A 17,018-nucleotide genomic window follows, 5' to 3' on the forward strand; every position below is an offset into this window, starting at 1 on the left:
TCCAGTTACTGTGGCAGCACTTTTAGAGCGGCCTGAACACCTTTATAGGCTATTTCATGGTGTCTGCACTAACTGTATGAGAAAGTATCTCAAGTGTGAATTGCCACTGCATTATTGGCCTACACGCAATAACTGTGAGCACTTTATTTAATTTTTCTCCTCATTTAAAAAAATGTGTGTATCAAGGGGAATTTTCAACTGCGGGATAATGTCGAAGACATAAATGCACTTTAAAGGTCGGCCAAAGTCCAGTGAGATTAATTTCAAGATGTTTCTGGTGAATTTACTGAGCAACAACTTGAATCAAAAGATATCTTATTCTGCTGACTATATTATGGCTTATGCGTGAAATGAAGAGACAACAATTAGTGGCAGGGGCGTCGTTAGGCCTATTTTAGGGGGGCTTCAACGTGTCTCGTCAACGACAGCCAGGATTACAGCCAATCAGTTTAGCTCAAAGTAAATGATGCACGGAGTGAACTTGTAAGTCCAGGTATGTACAGAATGTGGCTATCGTAGTTGTTAACGAGTGTTACTTCCTTCCATTTAGCTTTACTTGAGGCAAATGAAAGGGAAGAGTTAGAAACTGTCTCCATTGAGCGACAGTGTGAATGAGTGAATTGGAAATGCAAGAAATAGCTATATACTTCTCTCTATTATTCGCATTAGTATATATTATTATAATATTTTCTTTACATTAAATTGTATATTCGACACTGAATAAGTTAATCTTTATCTCAGTGATAGGGACCAAATGAGCATAAAATATCACTATGACCCTGAAATTCTATCTCTTCTGTTATCATACACTGAATGCGAGCTAAATTACAGAGCAAAATCACACTTTTTCTGATTGAACCAATCTATGAACTGTCGGAAACAATGGATATCCGGGGTCCCAAAATAAAATTGCTGTGGGCGCGCGAACATACCCCAGCAGACCTCTCCTCTTGGGGCTTAGGCCCGCCTTCCTTTGAATCCTACAAACGCCCGTGGTGGCAACACACCTGTTTTTGCAATCGTGTTGTCATCTTAACCACCATATCGGAGTAGGTGGCACAATACCAAATATGTCCTTGCTGATGCTAATATCCTCGGTTGCAAATGAACTTTTCAGATCACGAATCTTTGTGAGACTTGTGTCGGACTCCTTTCTTTCTATTTTCTGGAGTGCAACGAGATGAGGAGGGAAATGAATTGTCGCGGCAAACAAGAATCCTGTGGCAAATGGGTAGACACGTTGACAGAGCAGTAAGGGCACTTACTTACATCACTTACTTACATCGAGGTCAACCAAAGTATTCCACAACAATATGGGAAAACCCAAAGTTAGATTAGTGTTTGTGCTGTCGGTGTAGAACAGAAAATAGCTTGTGATGGCAGCGCTGGACTGAAATGCCATCGCAGCCTCTTTGCACTGTATTCTTTTGAGTGTGCTCCACGCTCGCTCAGGCACTCTGATGAGCAGTTAATTATAGTTACTTCGGCACACCCTCCTTTCAAAGCTCTTTAGGCTCAAGTAAATAGGTGGGACCACACCTCAACCTGGTGGCTGCAGCCAGAGGCGAGATGCTCAGGTCCAGTGCATGAACACAGTGCACATGCAGTATGATGCACATGACGTGCATGTCGAGAGAAAACGCCTCAAACCCTTTTTTAAAAATAATTATGAGGTCCTTTGCTGCTGAAACAAGAATTAAACAATTTAAAGAAGTTGAGTAGGACATGCAATCAGTGTCGAATATGAATAATAAATTGAGGAAAAGATTGCAGGGGTTTTCAGTTGCTCGTCCCTTTGGTCTGAATAATGCAGACGTCTTCCCTGTGCTGCTCCTCCTACCGCTACGATGTCTACTGTATGTTGTGGTTGATACTTTCTTATTGTAAGCGATCTGCTTACAGAAATAAATGTGCCGATTAGCCTCATTTTGATATTAAACTATGTGCAACAATTAATGTATTTGTATTTAAAAGGACTGTAAAGGCAGCAGTGAGAGGAGGTCAGTGAAATGCAGGTTCTACTCTGATTGTTAGACTTTTCTTTTTTAGTTTGCTTTAATATACAGTATACATATTTTACATTTAGATGTTTATAGTCTGTTTGTTGAAGAAAAAAATATGATTACAGCACCTACGATCTTCTACAATCATCACACAAATACCTCTAACATACATTTAGTCCACATGTGCTTTGAATGGTTTCACATGTAAATCAGAGGATAGATTATCGTATCCAATTTCAGGCAATTTCCAAAAGCTCCCTATTTGACTCAATATACTACAGAATTTAGTTTGCCATCATTCTGCTTATGTTAATGAGTGCTGCACAGTAGCACACAATGCACTGTTTAGAGTCGTAGCCGCACATGAGGCCTGCTCTACACTTTCCCTTAATCAATATTTATTTCTTCTCCATGTACTCAATCACCTTCCTCCCTCCTACCTCCATTTATGTCCTCTACCGCATTTCTTTTATCTCCTGCTTTAATCAAGCATCCCATCACAGACCCAGGAGGACGAGGGATAATGAGATTAGGCCTGTACATGTTTACACTTTCTGATTTACATTGAGCTTTTCCTCTCCTTCTCTGTCTGACCCATATTTTATCTGCCTCCTCCGTGTTTTGGCTTTTTATGTCTTCAGTCTGCCTCACAGGCTGCCTATCTTTTCAGGTTCTGTTCCTTTGCTTTTTGCTGCAGGAGCAGTGTGTACACACACACACACACACACACACATACACGAACACACGCACAAACACAAAATATTATCCACTGTACACCAGTGATGTTTCAGTTCCAAAACTGCAGTGTTGTGATTATTTCGGTTCAGTTGACTATCAGACATCATTTGTCATTCTCTTTTGGTTATTTTGCAGGGGACTGCTGTTGTGCTGTGGGTTCTGGAATACAAACATATTGTTTATTAGAAGTGTGTGCAGATGCAGTATGTATTTGCATAAAGGGCCCTCCTGATCAGCAGGGGGCCCTTAAGGTGAGTGACTCCATTCCAAATGTCTGTCATCCTAAACGACTTCTGTGCTACCCAGATGACAAATACTCATTTGACATAATTGACTATGTCTGCATCAGTGACCAATACGAAGCAACGCTCTATTTTGGAATGTCTTTCAAAGTCTTGATCCGTGATCCAGATGTAAACAGAAGTGTAGCGCCATTGCCACACATCAAAACACTGACTATATCGACTTTTAAATCGACATCGGTAATATTCTTAGGCTAAGAAAGGAGAAACTTGCGTTACAAGGGAGGGCGACATCATTCTCTGCTCAGGCACAGATTACCTCTCTTTATCTGCATGAGGAAAATGCTGGTTTGCCGCTACTTTGAAGCTCTGAATATTGAATTTAGCACCTTTTTAAAATCAAGCATTTGTATTTCAGTCATCTTGTTTGGATTTTCGGATCTCAGATAAGAGAATGCATATGACGGTGAAGTTTGTGGGTTGCTGTCAAATAATTCAGTGCTGTGCTCGTCTAACTCCCACATCTTGCCCTCTACCTCGTCTGTGGTGTCTGGTTCAAACACACACACACACACACACAAGACTTGTTTTCTGTACACCGTTGGTGTCTCACTACTCTTTCTATGAGCCATTTTCAATTCTCCCTTGCATTAGGACATGATGAAGTAAAATAAAGAATATTAATGGCTTTTTGATCGACACCAGTAATGTAGCAGCGGTATGGGGACCCACTGACTGTTCGGAGCTGATGCCTATGTGTCCCAGTTGGGCTGTAGACTGAATAACTGAAACACAAACAAGTCATCATCAGGCCTCTGGAAACCAACCGCTCTGCTAACTGAGATACCGTCTGGTGTTACGAGGCCACCGAACCAAAACAATCATCAGTGAATAAAAGAGCAGCTCACGTGATCCTAAAGTATCTGACAGCTAACAACAAGCTTTGCGTTCCCAAGCCGGGCGGCTACTCAAGCAGAAAACACAAACGTGACATTATGGAAACAGGTTTTTAGAGCTGAATTTGATTGCAGATTCTTTTCGATGGTTTCAGGCAGCCATGGTAAAACATATCAGCTGGAGTTACATGAGTATTACAATGATGTCAGGAGACGTTGGTTTGGCTTACATAGAGAATGCATGGTGCTTTATGTTATGTGATGATTTGTATTGGTTGATTATTTCTACTAATAAGGTGGACATCTGACTTTTAGTCTCGTCCTTTTCGGCTCTGGTGATATTTCTGTCTTTTTTATATGCACTGTGGTCATGATCATATTTTCTGGAAGCTGCTACACTCAAAGAAATGACTCATTGGATGAACTCAATTAAATTGTTGGCAGGTTTTCCATCCAATAATTATATGCGACTCCAACTCAAATTTAGCACATCAGTGCAATAAAATGTAATTAAGTTAGTCCAACTCATTTGTATCAAATACATCTAAAATAAAATAACGATATTCATTAAATTAAATTAATTTATGTTTGTCCAACTCAAAATATAAACTAACTAACTAAATATGCAAACTCCACACAGAAAGAACAACCCGACTGGGAATTGAACCCACGGCCCTCTGGCTGTGAGGCGACAGTGCTAGCCACTACACCACCGTACAGCAATGAAAATGTCTTCACCTCATGCAAACAACTGATTTTAAGAAGGCGCATGCGCAAAGGGTAGTCCTCAATGAAACACATTTATTTTGAGTTGATATGCACACCATCTAACCTAAATAAATCTAGTAAATGAAAGTATTCATACATTTTGTGTTACACCCATTCAATATAAATATCTTCGTTTTGTAATTGATTTATTTAAATGTATCAAACAATATTTAAATGTGTCACCTCTAAGAAGGGCTTGAATCGTTTTTTTGAGTGTATAAGGAATTTTAATTGTGTGTTGGTTTTGGCGGTCCCTGTGGACTAATGTGATAATGTTTCCGAGCACCAGAGTCTCTTTAGAAAAGCTCACATGTTAAAGCAGCGGGTCTGACAGACTGACTACAGTATTCCTGGTTCTAGTTCTCCCGCGCCTCCCGTCCCTCCAGCAGACCCAGAAATCCGGGCTGGCTGGAGGAGCTGTCCTCCTGTGAAGGGCTGGTTGCTGCCTGTCTAGCTATGGTCTGACTGTGTAAGTCCTATAATGGCATTGGTCGTGAATTGAGTATTGTTTCATAATCAGTTAAAAGTTCCTGAAAGTCAAGATGATAGCAAAGACTGACCCATTATAGCATATTTCAACCATGTGCCGTAATGTATGAGCTCCACCGGTACAGATTAACTTGATGTTAAAAGCTCTCGTCTCCTTCAAATATTCAACTAATTCTAACAAATTAGTTGTGCAGTTGTGTTGTCTGCTAATCCTAATAAGGTGGCCTAAAGCCCCTAAATGCATCTCAGTTCTTTAATATTATCTCATACAAACGATGTTTAGAAATATTACGAGCTAGATAAGCGCTTTAATTATGCAGTAGTAGTTAAGGGGCTATAAAGGCTCTTTAAATCACTGTTTATGTTTACCAATGTGTCTTGGGTGTGTTGAATGAGCCCAAGCTGGCATTGCAGCTACTAATTAGTGGGGTAAGTTTGTCTGAAGATATTTGAGATATTATTCTCATCTCTTGTGTTCTATAGTGGTGCACAGCATTGTCTCTCTACAAACGAAGGTTATGCTGTTGATCAGGCACGTGCACAGATAGAGCCCTAGTGGTGCTCAAGCACCAGCCCTTTTGCCCTGGATGAGAAAAGGGCCCTTTTTGCTGGAGCCCACTTTTTTTATTCATCAGTATTTAAGAATAAAAGTTACTCTTTCTGTCATCAAGTCCCCCCAAATGTGTTTTAATATCCGACGGGGCATTTATCTGAGAACTTCGCCCCGACATGCTCCGCGGCGACCACGAGCTCACGTGCCCCCCCGCTCCTCCCTCCTCCTCCTCCACTTCCTCCTCTGTGCAGTGCTCCTCGCGCCACCAAACGGCTGCACCTCCTTCTCCTCTGACCCGCAGCACCAGACAAACAGGTCATGACGGTGTTTGTCCCCTGACGTTGTTTTGTGATAAATCAACCACAACATTAGCGCTGCTGAAAACATGACGTCACAAGTACTGGTCCGACGTTTCTTAAACAAATAAACAAACAAAAACTCACGAAATCCGTGATTTCAAAGCCGTGCAGCTGTTTACTGACGTTAGTTATGTTTAGAGAATAGAGGGAGAGAGAGTGAAGAGAGAAGAATGAGAGAGAAGAGAGAGAGTGCATTCTTATTCCGTTCTATTTAACAGGGGCTAGTCTAGGATTTGCGTGGCCAGACTGAAAAAAAAAATCATAAGGCCTCTGGTATTGTTCAGAGGGATGTCTGTTGATGTCTATCAATATCACTCATTTTGAAAATGACGTAAGAGGGCAATACTGATCCGTATCAGACCAGCGAGGAGGGCAATATGTGGCTGGCATGACGACCCATTAGCCAATCAGAACGCTTGTACTGTTGCTATATATAATAATTCATCTTTATTCATAAAGAAAATGTAAGCAAGCAGTCTGATGCTGCCCAGAGGAAATGCAGGTCGAGGATGTATTGCATCATCAGTGTAATGCTGCTTATGCTTCAACTCTGTCAGAATTCTTTTTGTGGCATTGGGTGCCCTTTTTTTTGGTTTGAGCACCTGCCCCCCAACATGTCTGTGCACGTGCCTGCTGTTGATGACAAACACCCACTGACCTGCTGCTATGTCCGGCCAAATAACCTATTTCGGAGTGTGTAAACAAGTGTAGAGGACATTTTATGTTCATAATTTTGTGTTTTTTGTAGCTTTGGCTGTGTGTCTGTAGACAGCCTGAGTCCGGCTCCAGCCTGTCTTGGTGTGGAGCCAGAGGGTGAAGAAGGCAATGTCACTACGATAAGAACGCCTGCATTCCCTTTACAGAGCATGCAACTCACACACACACACACATGCACGCACGCACACGCACGCATGCACACACAGTGACAGACACAAACACACACACACAAACACATGCACACACAGTGACAGACACAGCAGTTGCCATTCAAAGGACAGAGTTTTCCAGTCTAGTTTCCTCCTACCTGAGATCCTGTCACCAATGTGATACATATTCGACCTGTTTATGGATTCTACTAAAGATAGCATGTCTACAGCAGCAGAGAGGACACTTTGGGCACTTGTAGCTACAGTAGATAGTTTACGTCTGACTAAGTGACCGTTAAGACTTGTACACAATGTTTAATTGTAACTTTAAGGACTTCAGGGAGTAAAGCATATCATCTTATTTCTATTACTGTAAAGTCAAAATGCCACAACCGTGGCTTCAATTCTATTCAGAAATTGTTTTAATACAAAATATGAATGATGTTGTTCTCTATGCAGGGTGAAGTGAAAACTGAAAGTCTGCAGTCTATAAAAACAAGATTTAATATGGCGAGACTAATGGAAATCTGATAGAGTGATGCCACACCCAGCAACTTGTTTGCTTAGGCCCTCTGAGTATTTTATTGATCTATTTATGAGGGAATCAACTGGAAATGAAGGAAAGGATGACCCACTTGTATCCCCATTAAGAAGTACAAACCTGTGGTAATATATCAGACAAATAATGGAGAAATAAATGTAGGTTCCTTAAGTGCTTCATGAAGTGATGTTAGATTTCTCAAACGATTGTTGCCAAATGAAAGCTAGGCGGCTCAAACCGTTCACATAACCTATTATATCTCCCAGTGTTCTCACCAGGTTCATCATAAATGTTGTTTACAGTTTAATTGAACTGGAGTGAAATAAAAGGATCGCCACAGCTACTGAGGAGTGTTTGTGTTATGAGACCACAACAGTGAGAAACACAGACTACCCGAACACTCTCTTGAGCTTTCTGCACTCGGACAAAAACTCCCTCCGTTCCAAAAGGAACAAAGGTTTTTGAACGTCTCTGAGTGTTTTTCCTCGATCACTTCATGTTGCTGTGGGCTGGGAGAGGAAAGAGGAAGAGAGGAGCTGATGCATTTCCTCTGGACACACACTGTGTGGGGGTGTTGGTGATTTGTTGTGCACACACACACACATTGTTAAAGTCGTGGCGTTGATGGTAATTTTATATGTAATATTATTACCCATGCCTGGGCCGCTGTAGCACAATAGTGAGGCCGAGTCTCCAGTGGCCGGTTTGTCTTCTGTCAACAGCAGCCTCAGTCCTCCAGTCTGCCCTCATTCTGTCTTTCATTGTCTTTTCATCACATTTTTCGACATGTCTTTTGTTTTTTAAGGCAACCATTTTTTATATAAATATGGTCAAATAAATGCTGTTTGAAAAAAGTGTTAACGTACAGTAATACTATAATAATAGTAATAATAATAAACTCTAATAATAGTCAGTATCCGAGCAACCTGTGAAAAGAGTTATAGATTCCCAATTCACTTTTTCAGAAGCTGTGACAATTGAAGCTCTTTCATGTCAAATTGATGTTACCAACTTAAATTGAGAGTTCATCCTCGATTCCTTTCCTCGTGTCTTAGTCCCTCCCACTTGAGATGCGCGCGTAGGAGGCAAGGCAGAGGCACAAGGAGAGGAGTCGAGGCGACACCCTGGCTTTGGGGCCGTCATTTTGAAGCGACGTCAGTTAATTATGACAAATGGCAAGCTTGATCTGTCCATTGTTTTTAATATTGCCTTCCGCTGTATTTTATGACCTCTGTCAGATGAGCATTACATTGTTCAATACAACTTATACATTAATTCAATTCACAACACGGCATAACGTGTTATGCCTCTTATATACGTCTTCTGCAAACGACCCACCTTTGTATCCTCGCTCATAGCGCCTCCGGTAAGCCTCCTTTCTCCTCGATATGCATCTTTTAAAAAAAAGACGTCCTTAAAGATGACGTATTAACATCTATTTTTGGATCAAAGGCAGGTGGACGGGGACACTGGGAGGCACAAAATAAATAAATAAGAAGAACGGTTGGACTCAACATGTTGCTAGGATGGATGTGAATCTTATCGATGCTGCGTGACAAGGAGTAGTGACTCCTCAGCTTTGGCTGTGTGTCTGTGGACAGCCTGAGTCCGGCTCCAGCCTGTCTTGCTGTGGAGCCAGAGGGTGAAGAAGGCAATGTCACTTTGATAAGAAAGTCTGGGCATTCCATCCACTTAAAACACACACACACACACGAGCACACACACACACACACACACACAAACAGCAGTTACATTATCATTCAAAGGACACACCGATATTTTATCACCATGTCTTCAGTTTGGTTTACATTGCCGGCTCCAGTCTAGTTCTCATACCTACCTTAGATCGGATCCTGTCACAAATGTGATACATATTCGACCTGTTCATGGATTCTACTAAAGATAGCATGTCTACAGCAGCAGGAGGACACTTTGGGCACTACGTCTGATCAAGTGACCGTTAAGACTTGCACGCAATGTTTAAGTGCAACTTTGAGGACTTCAGAGAGTAAAGCATATCATCTTATTTCTATTAAAGTAAAAATGCCACCAACATTGAACAACCCGTACATTAAATGCTCCACTTGAAGGTGTATGCCATATTCCATGTGAACGGCAGACTCAGTGTGACTACCTGAACTGGTTTGCAGGCAATTTGCTTTAACTTAATGATATAGTACTATTTTTTATATTTGCTAGAATCACATGGGAGTAGAGTGAAGAAAAACAGCTGGTATTGCAGTAGCAAGTGAGTCTCAGCAGCTAAAGTTATGATGGCTAAAATGATCAATAACATACCTCAGACCGATTACAGCACAGCAGTGAGCGGTCGCTCTGCTCAAGTTACACGTTAACTTACATCCGCTCTGTCCAGCACCACAAATTACTGAGTTCATTTAGAGTCCTGGACGAGGCTAAGGCTGCCTTCACTACCGCCAGTCGCACAAATTAGATGTCCACGTGGTCAGTGAGGAAATGTAAGTGAAGACAGCCTGGGGCTGGATCTCAGCTCCATCTGGGGAGTCAATCAGCGAACCATTCTGTCAGATTTAAAGCACAAAACTTTGAATCCTTCAATATGTATTTGCTCAAACCATGTAGTCAAGAAAATTAGTTATTTTAGCCATGTATAATCACATACAGAAAGTATGTGAGAATTCACTTTGGTTGAGAAAATATAAATGCCATTGTCTGGAAACTCTACCTTGGCTTCACAGTAACAAGATGGTCCAGTATCTTTAGTGGCAGAACAAGCCCAGCTGTCAGACAATAGGGAACAATTTGCACACCGGGAGGCCGATTTAGCTGCAGACAGGAAGACAGGGTTTTCCAAAGACAGAGTCCACAAACAGTCATCAAGACAAGAAAAGGCATGATATCTGTGTTTGTATATGTATTGAATATAGGCTGACAGGTAAATACAGTAAACACTGAGCTCAAAGAAACAGATACGTACTCAGACAATTTGTGGTGGCTCTTGTTGACAGTTGTGGAGCACAGCTGCTTGTCGGTCCACACCTTGTCTGGCATTAATTACCAACCCAGCATTCTACTGTGTTACACCTTCGTGCCACTAATGCTTTAGACACTGGAGGCTCGTTTGACTCACTGGTACACTACTACATTTGAGCTGTGATGAGGCTGACCCTACATGAACCTGCATGGGTTCTGTCCAAGCATGACCCTGAATGACAGCAGCAGTTTTTGCCCAAACCTTTATTAAAAAAAAAAAACATTTCCTGTCAAAAAATAACATTAAATAAAAATACATTGAATAAACTGTGTATAGGATGTAATGATATGGTGAGGTTTCAGATTTCAACCAACTGAATAGCCCTCCAAAACAATTATACACTAATGAAAAAACATTAGCATTAATATTGTATTCAATTCCTTCGATCCCCTTTAATCAAACTGACCCTTAAAAAAAGAAAAGTATTACAAGCTAAACTAAATTAATTTTAGTAAGATGACAGGCATTTGTGACATGATCTACATGTGCCTTCTCCCACCAAATTGTGGGAAACTGTCTTGATTTAAGTCGAAGAGAATTTTGAGAATTATAATAGAATCAAAGCTCCATAATAGATACATGTTTTTCATGTCACAACCCGGCTCTCAGGCCGTGACAAATACGGCGCAGATGCAGCAGTTAGTTGTAAATCAAAAATGTTTATTTTACTTAATAAAGAAATATTAACGTTATGAAGTGTGGTAGTCAGTAACATCAGTAGTGTCAATGTGAATGCATGTGTAATGGAGTGTAAGTGTTGTCAGCCAAACCAAAGGAAACCAAAAGCAAAGGAACCGGCATCAAGGTCCTGACCACTCCACCTGTGAGGAGAGAATAACCCGCCCAGCACCGTGCAATGCCAGCTCAAGGCTTTTATGCCCTCCCTGCTCTCTGACCAGGTGCGCTGCATCAGGCAATCTGCTCTCCAGGGACAAGAGCATAATGAGCAATTAGAGACAGGGACCGTCACATTCATATTTCAGAAATCTGACTGTACAACTTTAGTGTCAGCCAATAAGTAAAAACTAAAAAAAAGTAATCAATAATAATGATCAGTGATGCCTCAAAAGTGACTTCAGTAAAGGTTGGTTTATTGGGGCTATGTTTATACACTTCTGCTTTTTGAAACAGAAGAACAATGTTTAGGTATTTGACATGTGTGATGAGACATCAAGGAAAATATATAAAATATGTTGGCTTTTCAACACTAACTCTGTCAGTGCTTATGACACTATGTGATCAATTTTGAATACCACTAAAATTGCATTTATTATTATACACTTATTACATAACTCATAACATCTGTCTGTTATCATAAGTGTAACCTCAGGCCAAATGCAAAGTGCAATGCACGGGGAGGAAATGGTGGTACATGCAGCGTTGGGTCTGACAGATGCAGAGAGCAGCAGCGGCCCACAAGAGCAGTCTGCTGGAAAGCTCTGCAAAACCTCTTAACCCTGTGCACTGTTCTCAACGAACACACACACACACACACACACACCAAAGCAGCAGAACACACACCGGCAGACAGACATACCACCCGCTGCTCCAGAAAAAGGTTGTTATGATTCTCTGATATATTTTCTGTGGTTTAGGATGTCTCCGGTCTGTGGTATCCTTTAAAAATATGGGAAAAATACAATGTGGTACATAAAAACAACCATTTAAGTAACAGACCGACGGCGTCAGGAAGAAGTACTCACACTCGCACTAAAAGAAACAGACATTTTGAGCTTTTCAGTGGCGGCCGGTCGGTCGAGGGCCACGGGGCCTGGCCCCACCGACCTTGAACCCCCCCCAAAAAATAATAATAAAAAGTCAATATTTGTGTTTTGGAGATATCAGAATCAGAATCAGAATCAGAAACAGGTTTATTGCCAAAGAATGTTTTCACAAACAAACGAGGAACTTTTTTTGGCGGAAGGTGCAAGAGTCGCGCACCAAGACACCGAGGCGCCGTCCGCGGCGCCATCTAGGAAAGGGTGGATGAAAGATGACAGCATAACATGAGGGAAGAGAGGCGAGAAAAGAAAAGCCACCCCGACTATGCCCTAGAGGGTACAGTGTGGGAGCAGGAGAAACAAAAACACCATTGCACATAAGCACATACATCTTAGACATGACTTGCGAGTAGGAAGGGGAGGGAGGTAATCCAAAGACTGGGCGATAGCCCGTCATTGGGGCAGAAGGTAACCAGCACCGACAAGCAGCCAGCCCGGTCCTTCGCCACGGCGCGGACGAGACCCGTCCTGTCTTACTGGGGGCAAAGCAGGCGGGCGTGGGATGGGGGGGGGGGGTAGTGAGTGCTTTTTCAGTGTGATGGTTGTGTGTGTAAGTGGCCTGATGTATTGTCCTCCCCCAGTCCACAACAGACAAAGTTCTCAGTCCACAAGATGGTCGTTGCCATGGAGATGGCCTTGAAGGGTCCTGGGGAGAAAACAACCACAGGTGTCTGTGGATAGGGGGAAGGGAATGAGAGAGTCTCGCTTCAGTGATCTTCGGGGGAGTTGTTGTTCCAGTCACGGCCTTGGCCAAGGCCAAGGCCCGTCCTGGTAGAGGGAGCCGAAAGCAGATAAGATTGGGATTGTTTGGTCTTCCAGTAGCTGCAATTCAATTTTGCGCACCCACTATTCCTCCACTTTCCTCCCGTTTGCCAATAGGATTTCAAATCGATCCAATTTCATATGGAATATACCAAGTAATATTTGTAGAATAGGATATCTGCGAAACATATATGTTTTTCCTGCACTTCCTCTGTTATGTCACAGAGAATTATACTAGTGACATTACAGTGTCACAGAACAGAGTTTGTAAATAGAGCCCAATTACATTCTTTAAACACTCAATATTTTTTTGTTGAGTCCATCAGGCTACCAACTTCAAGATGGCGTCAGGCGTTCCTGCGCAGGTGAATCATCCATCTCTTGGCGCTGGGATTGACCAGTCCTGCAGTTTGAGAGGCTCAATGATTCCGGGGCAGAGTCGTTCACAGAATCTAGCCACCTAAATTCTTCATTCAAAAGAATTCAACACAGATGTCAAATGATTGAATTCTTAATTTAATTTAAGAATTAAACCGTTTGACATCGATGTTCTTGGCTGGTTGAATTCTTAAGAATTCAACCAAGGTTCATAGGGGCATATTAATATATAAACATGTTCTATTAGATGTTATATATATATATATATTTATATATATATAAAATAAATTCCACCAGCCACCACTTGATATCGGCATTATTCTAAACCAGGTTTGCCCGAGTTTAAATCTATGAATCTATTTTTTTGCAATTGAACATAGCATTACCACCCTGTTTTACTTATTGATAATAGGCTAATGAACAACGCAGGGCTTTTTAATATCAGAGGCCTGCTTTATTACTCACAGTTGCATCATTTTCCAGGCTAAGAAAATTCAGGATTGTGGCCGTTAATTGACTGGAAAACTGCTGTCATCTCCTCCTAGCTGCCCTGTGGAGGTGGGTCGTGACCTCATTGTGTGACCCCCTGTTACTGGGCAGCATCGCCGGTTTCTCTCAGCCAACTTCCTTCCACAAGCCATACACCAGCCGGTTAGTTGTTGTCACCAACGTGGCCCTCCGATGTAAAGGTGATTATCCGATAAACGGCATATGAATACGTGTGACGTGTTGTCGAGGCTACCCCTCCACACGTGACTTATTGGGCTCCAGCGACAGCAAGTGGTTCCAGTTTGGAGTAACGTGGCCGGCTCTGTTCGGCACCGACGCGGCTCTCTCTGCTGGCTTTGGCTTTGTGTATTGTGTGAGTAGGAGGAGTCGCTTTCCTGTGATTGTCTGGCTTCTCTCTCTCTCTCTCTCGCGCGCCCCCTTTCCCTCTCTCATTTTTTCCAAAGTTGAATATTCCGCTCGTTGGGCGCTGTCGCTAGCGGAGCGGTTGCAGCCCCGCAGACTGAACGCACCGGACGGGTATTTTTTTAGTGCTTGTTGTTGCGCCGTGTGGAGCAGACTTGGAGAGAAGGAGTCCGCTCGAGTACATCCCGGCTCCGTTCAGACCCGTGTCTGTCCCACCCCTCCCGTGTTTCTTCTAACTTCATTTCGGGCTACTTTCAAGATGACAGAAGAAAAGAGAGCTCGACATGCAAAGCTGGTAGGTGTGTGTCTACAACCCCTGCCCTCCGCGAGAGGTGTCTGGCTCAAGTTCTGGTTCTGGTTCTGTGTCTCAAATACAACACGCCGAGGGTGAGAGAGAGGCGCCCGGGAAGAGAAACGGGGACCTTTGGGAATGTCGGACCTCTTCAATGGTCCACAAGTGAACATGTGTGAAGCAGGCTGCTGGTGTAATTAGGGCTCAAACTTTAACACCTGGTGCTCCTGAGTGTCTCGTGAGTGTTTCCGTATCTCGAAAACACGCGAAGCCAATCGGACATGTTGCCATGAATGGACAGATGTGTGTTGCTGGTTTAGGAAGCTGCTCAATTGGACAGCAGCAGAATTAAGTGTCTATAAACGTGAGCGCAACATTGGATCAGCTGGCTTTTTATCACAGGGATCATTTCCAGTAGTTTGAGTGAACGTGCATGATTTATCCATGTTGCGTTAAAGTCCCCTGGAACTGTCGGACCATAAGTCCCGCACCGGACTCTGAGTCTCTGCTCCCCTGCGGCGCAGACGATGTGATTGGAATGATTCAGCAGTTAGATTCATGCGCTGTCATGTAAAAGGCTTGGCACACACTGCCTCGCTCTGCTTGGGTTTGGGCTTTTTCTTTGGCTCAAGTGTGGAGCTGCAGTGCCATGAATTCTTTTTACATGTTATTACGGTCTTGTTAAGAATATGAGTATATATTCACAATATCCTCAGTATGCCAACAGAAAAGCAGTGGCTTGAACTGGTTTTGAAACTCGATTTTGTCTGTATTTTTTGATAAGGCACCACTGTAATAGTTCTGTAATAATATTCTTAAGAGTTGAGATATGATTGCCTGCAATATATATATATATATGTATATGATGTGTGTATATATATATATGTGTATATATATAAATTTATATGTATGTATGTATATGCAGACTTTTTGTATTTTAAGATTCCAAAAAAACATGTCACTCACGGAATAATGATAATTTAACAAAAATGCGTATGCAGTTTTTTCATGGTCTTTCCTTTCTGTTTTCACCTGATCTGAAAATATTTAAAACAAATATGCCACCGGGTAACATCAGAGCAGTAAGCCGGTGCACCGCAATTAATACCCTGTCAAATTGTGATGAATTGCACAAAGTTGTCAGGAGATGGTAGAAGTGTCACTGCACATAAGTCAGCTCATGCGGCGTTGAACTATGTTGTGATGATCCTGCTGAGCTCAGCTGTCAGTGTGAGGAACAAGCTTGTTGTTCGGCCGTTGTTGGATGTGTGCTGAAGCGTTAGCAGCATTAAAGGGAAGGTCAGTGCTCTCGTGACGAGATGGACGGAGTACATCTTGACTAACTGCTTTTCTATTTGTCTCTAACCTTTACTTAAATCAGCGTCTCTTTGCTGAATCTCAAGTCCTGTTTCTTGATTGATATTGTGCCGCTCTCTTTCTCTCTCGTCACCATCTGTTTGAGCGAAGCAAAAACCACGACAAAGTGTCCTAAGAGCACACACCCAACCAACCCTGTGTATGTCCCATCGGTACACTGGAGTAGTCGTAGTTGGTTTGCCATAAAACCTCTGAGATGCCCCGTCTCGTACCATTACACAACATGGCTCATCAGGCCGATTACACATCAGCACAGCATCTCAAATAAACTAGAGCCAATGCTGCAGGCTGACACTCCTACCTTCAAACGTCATGCATTCTCTTTCCTGACTGGCTATCTTTAGGGATGTTTTCCTCTCTCGTTCGCTCGTCTTCTTCTCTCCTTTTCTCTTAGTCTCTCTCGTCTTCTTCTTTCCTTCTCTCTTAGTCTCTCTCGTCTTCTTCTCTCCTTCTCCCTTAGTCTCTCGTCTTCTTCTCTCCTTGTCCCTTAGTCTCTCGTCTGCTTCTCTCCTTCTCCCTTAGTCTCTCGTCTTCTTCTCTCCTTGTCCCTTAGTCTCTCTCGTCTGCTCCTTCTCTCTCTGTCTCTCTCCTCTTCTTCTCTCTCGTCTGCTTCTCTCCTTCTCTCTTAGTCTCTCTCGTCTTCTTCTCTCCTTCTCCCTTAGTCTCTCTCGTCTGCTTCTCTCCTTCTCCCTTAGTCTCTCGTCTGCTTCTCTCCTTCTCCCTTAGTCTCTCTCGTCTGCTTCTCTCCTTCTCCCTTAGTCTCTCTCGTCCCTTCTCTCCTTCTCTTCTTCTCTCGTCTCTCCTTCCTTCTTCTCTCCTCTCTTCCTCTCCTTAGTCTCTCTGGTCTGCTTCTCTCCTTCTCCCTTAGTCTCTCTCGTCTTCTTCTCTCCTTCTCCCTTAGTCTCTCTCGTCTTCTTCTCTCCTTCTCCCTTAGTCTCTCGTCTGCTTCTCTCCTTCTCCCTTAGTCTCTCTCGTCTCTCCCTCTGAGAAATAAAGGGTGCTGTTTCCTGTCTGTGCTGTAAGGCACATTGCAAAGCTCACTGTCTGC

The 17,018-nt window shown here is 42.7% G+C and overlaps 1 protein-coding gene across 5 annotated transcripts in view; it reads left to right on the plus strand.

Annotated features, from left to right (window-relative positions):
* The window catches only part of mid2 (midline 2), a 176,486-nt gene that overhangs the window by 44,521 nt on the left and 114,947 nt on the right, over positions 1–17,018 (plus strand). For 2 of the 5 annotated variants that reach the window (XM_056440110.1, XM_056440111.1), the window contains exon 1: positions 14,323–14,596. The exons of 1 other annotated variant lie outside the window; for it this stretch is intronic. The gene's annotated coding sequence lies outside the window, so the exon portion shown is untranslated. Of the gene's footprint in view, positions 1–14,322; positions 14,597–17,018 lie in introns of those variants that run through there. 2 more of the 5 variants (XM_056440107.1, XM_056440109.1) reach the window with 2 other exon arrangements.

This window comes from Pseudoliparis swirei, chromosome 19, assembly GCF_029220125.1.
Source record: "Pseudoliparis swirei isolate HS2019 ecotype Mariana Trench chromosome 19, NWPU_hadal_v1, whole genome shotgun sequence".
Classification (NCBI taxonomy): domain Eukaryota; kingdom Metazoa; phylum Chordata; class Actinopteri; order Perciformes; family Liparidae; genus Pseudoliparis; species Pseudoliparis swirei.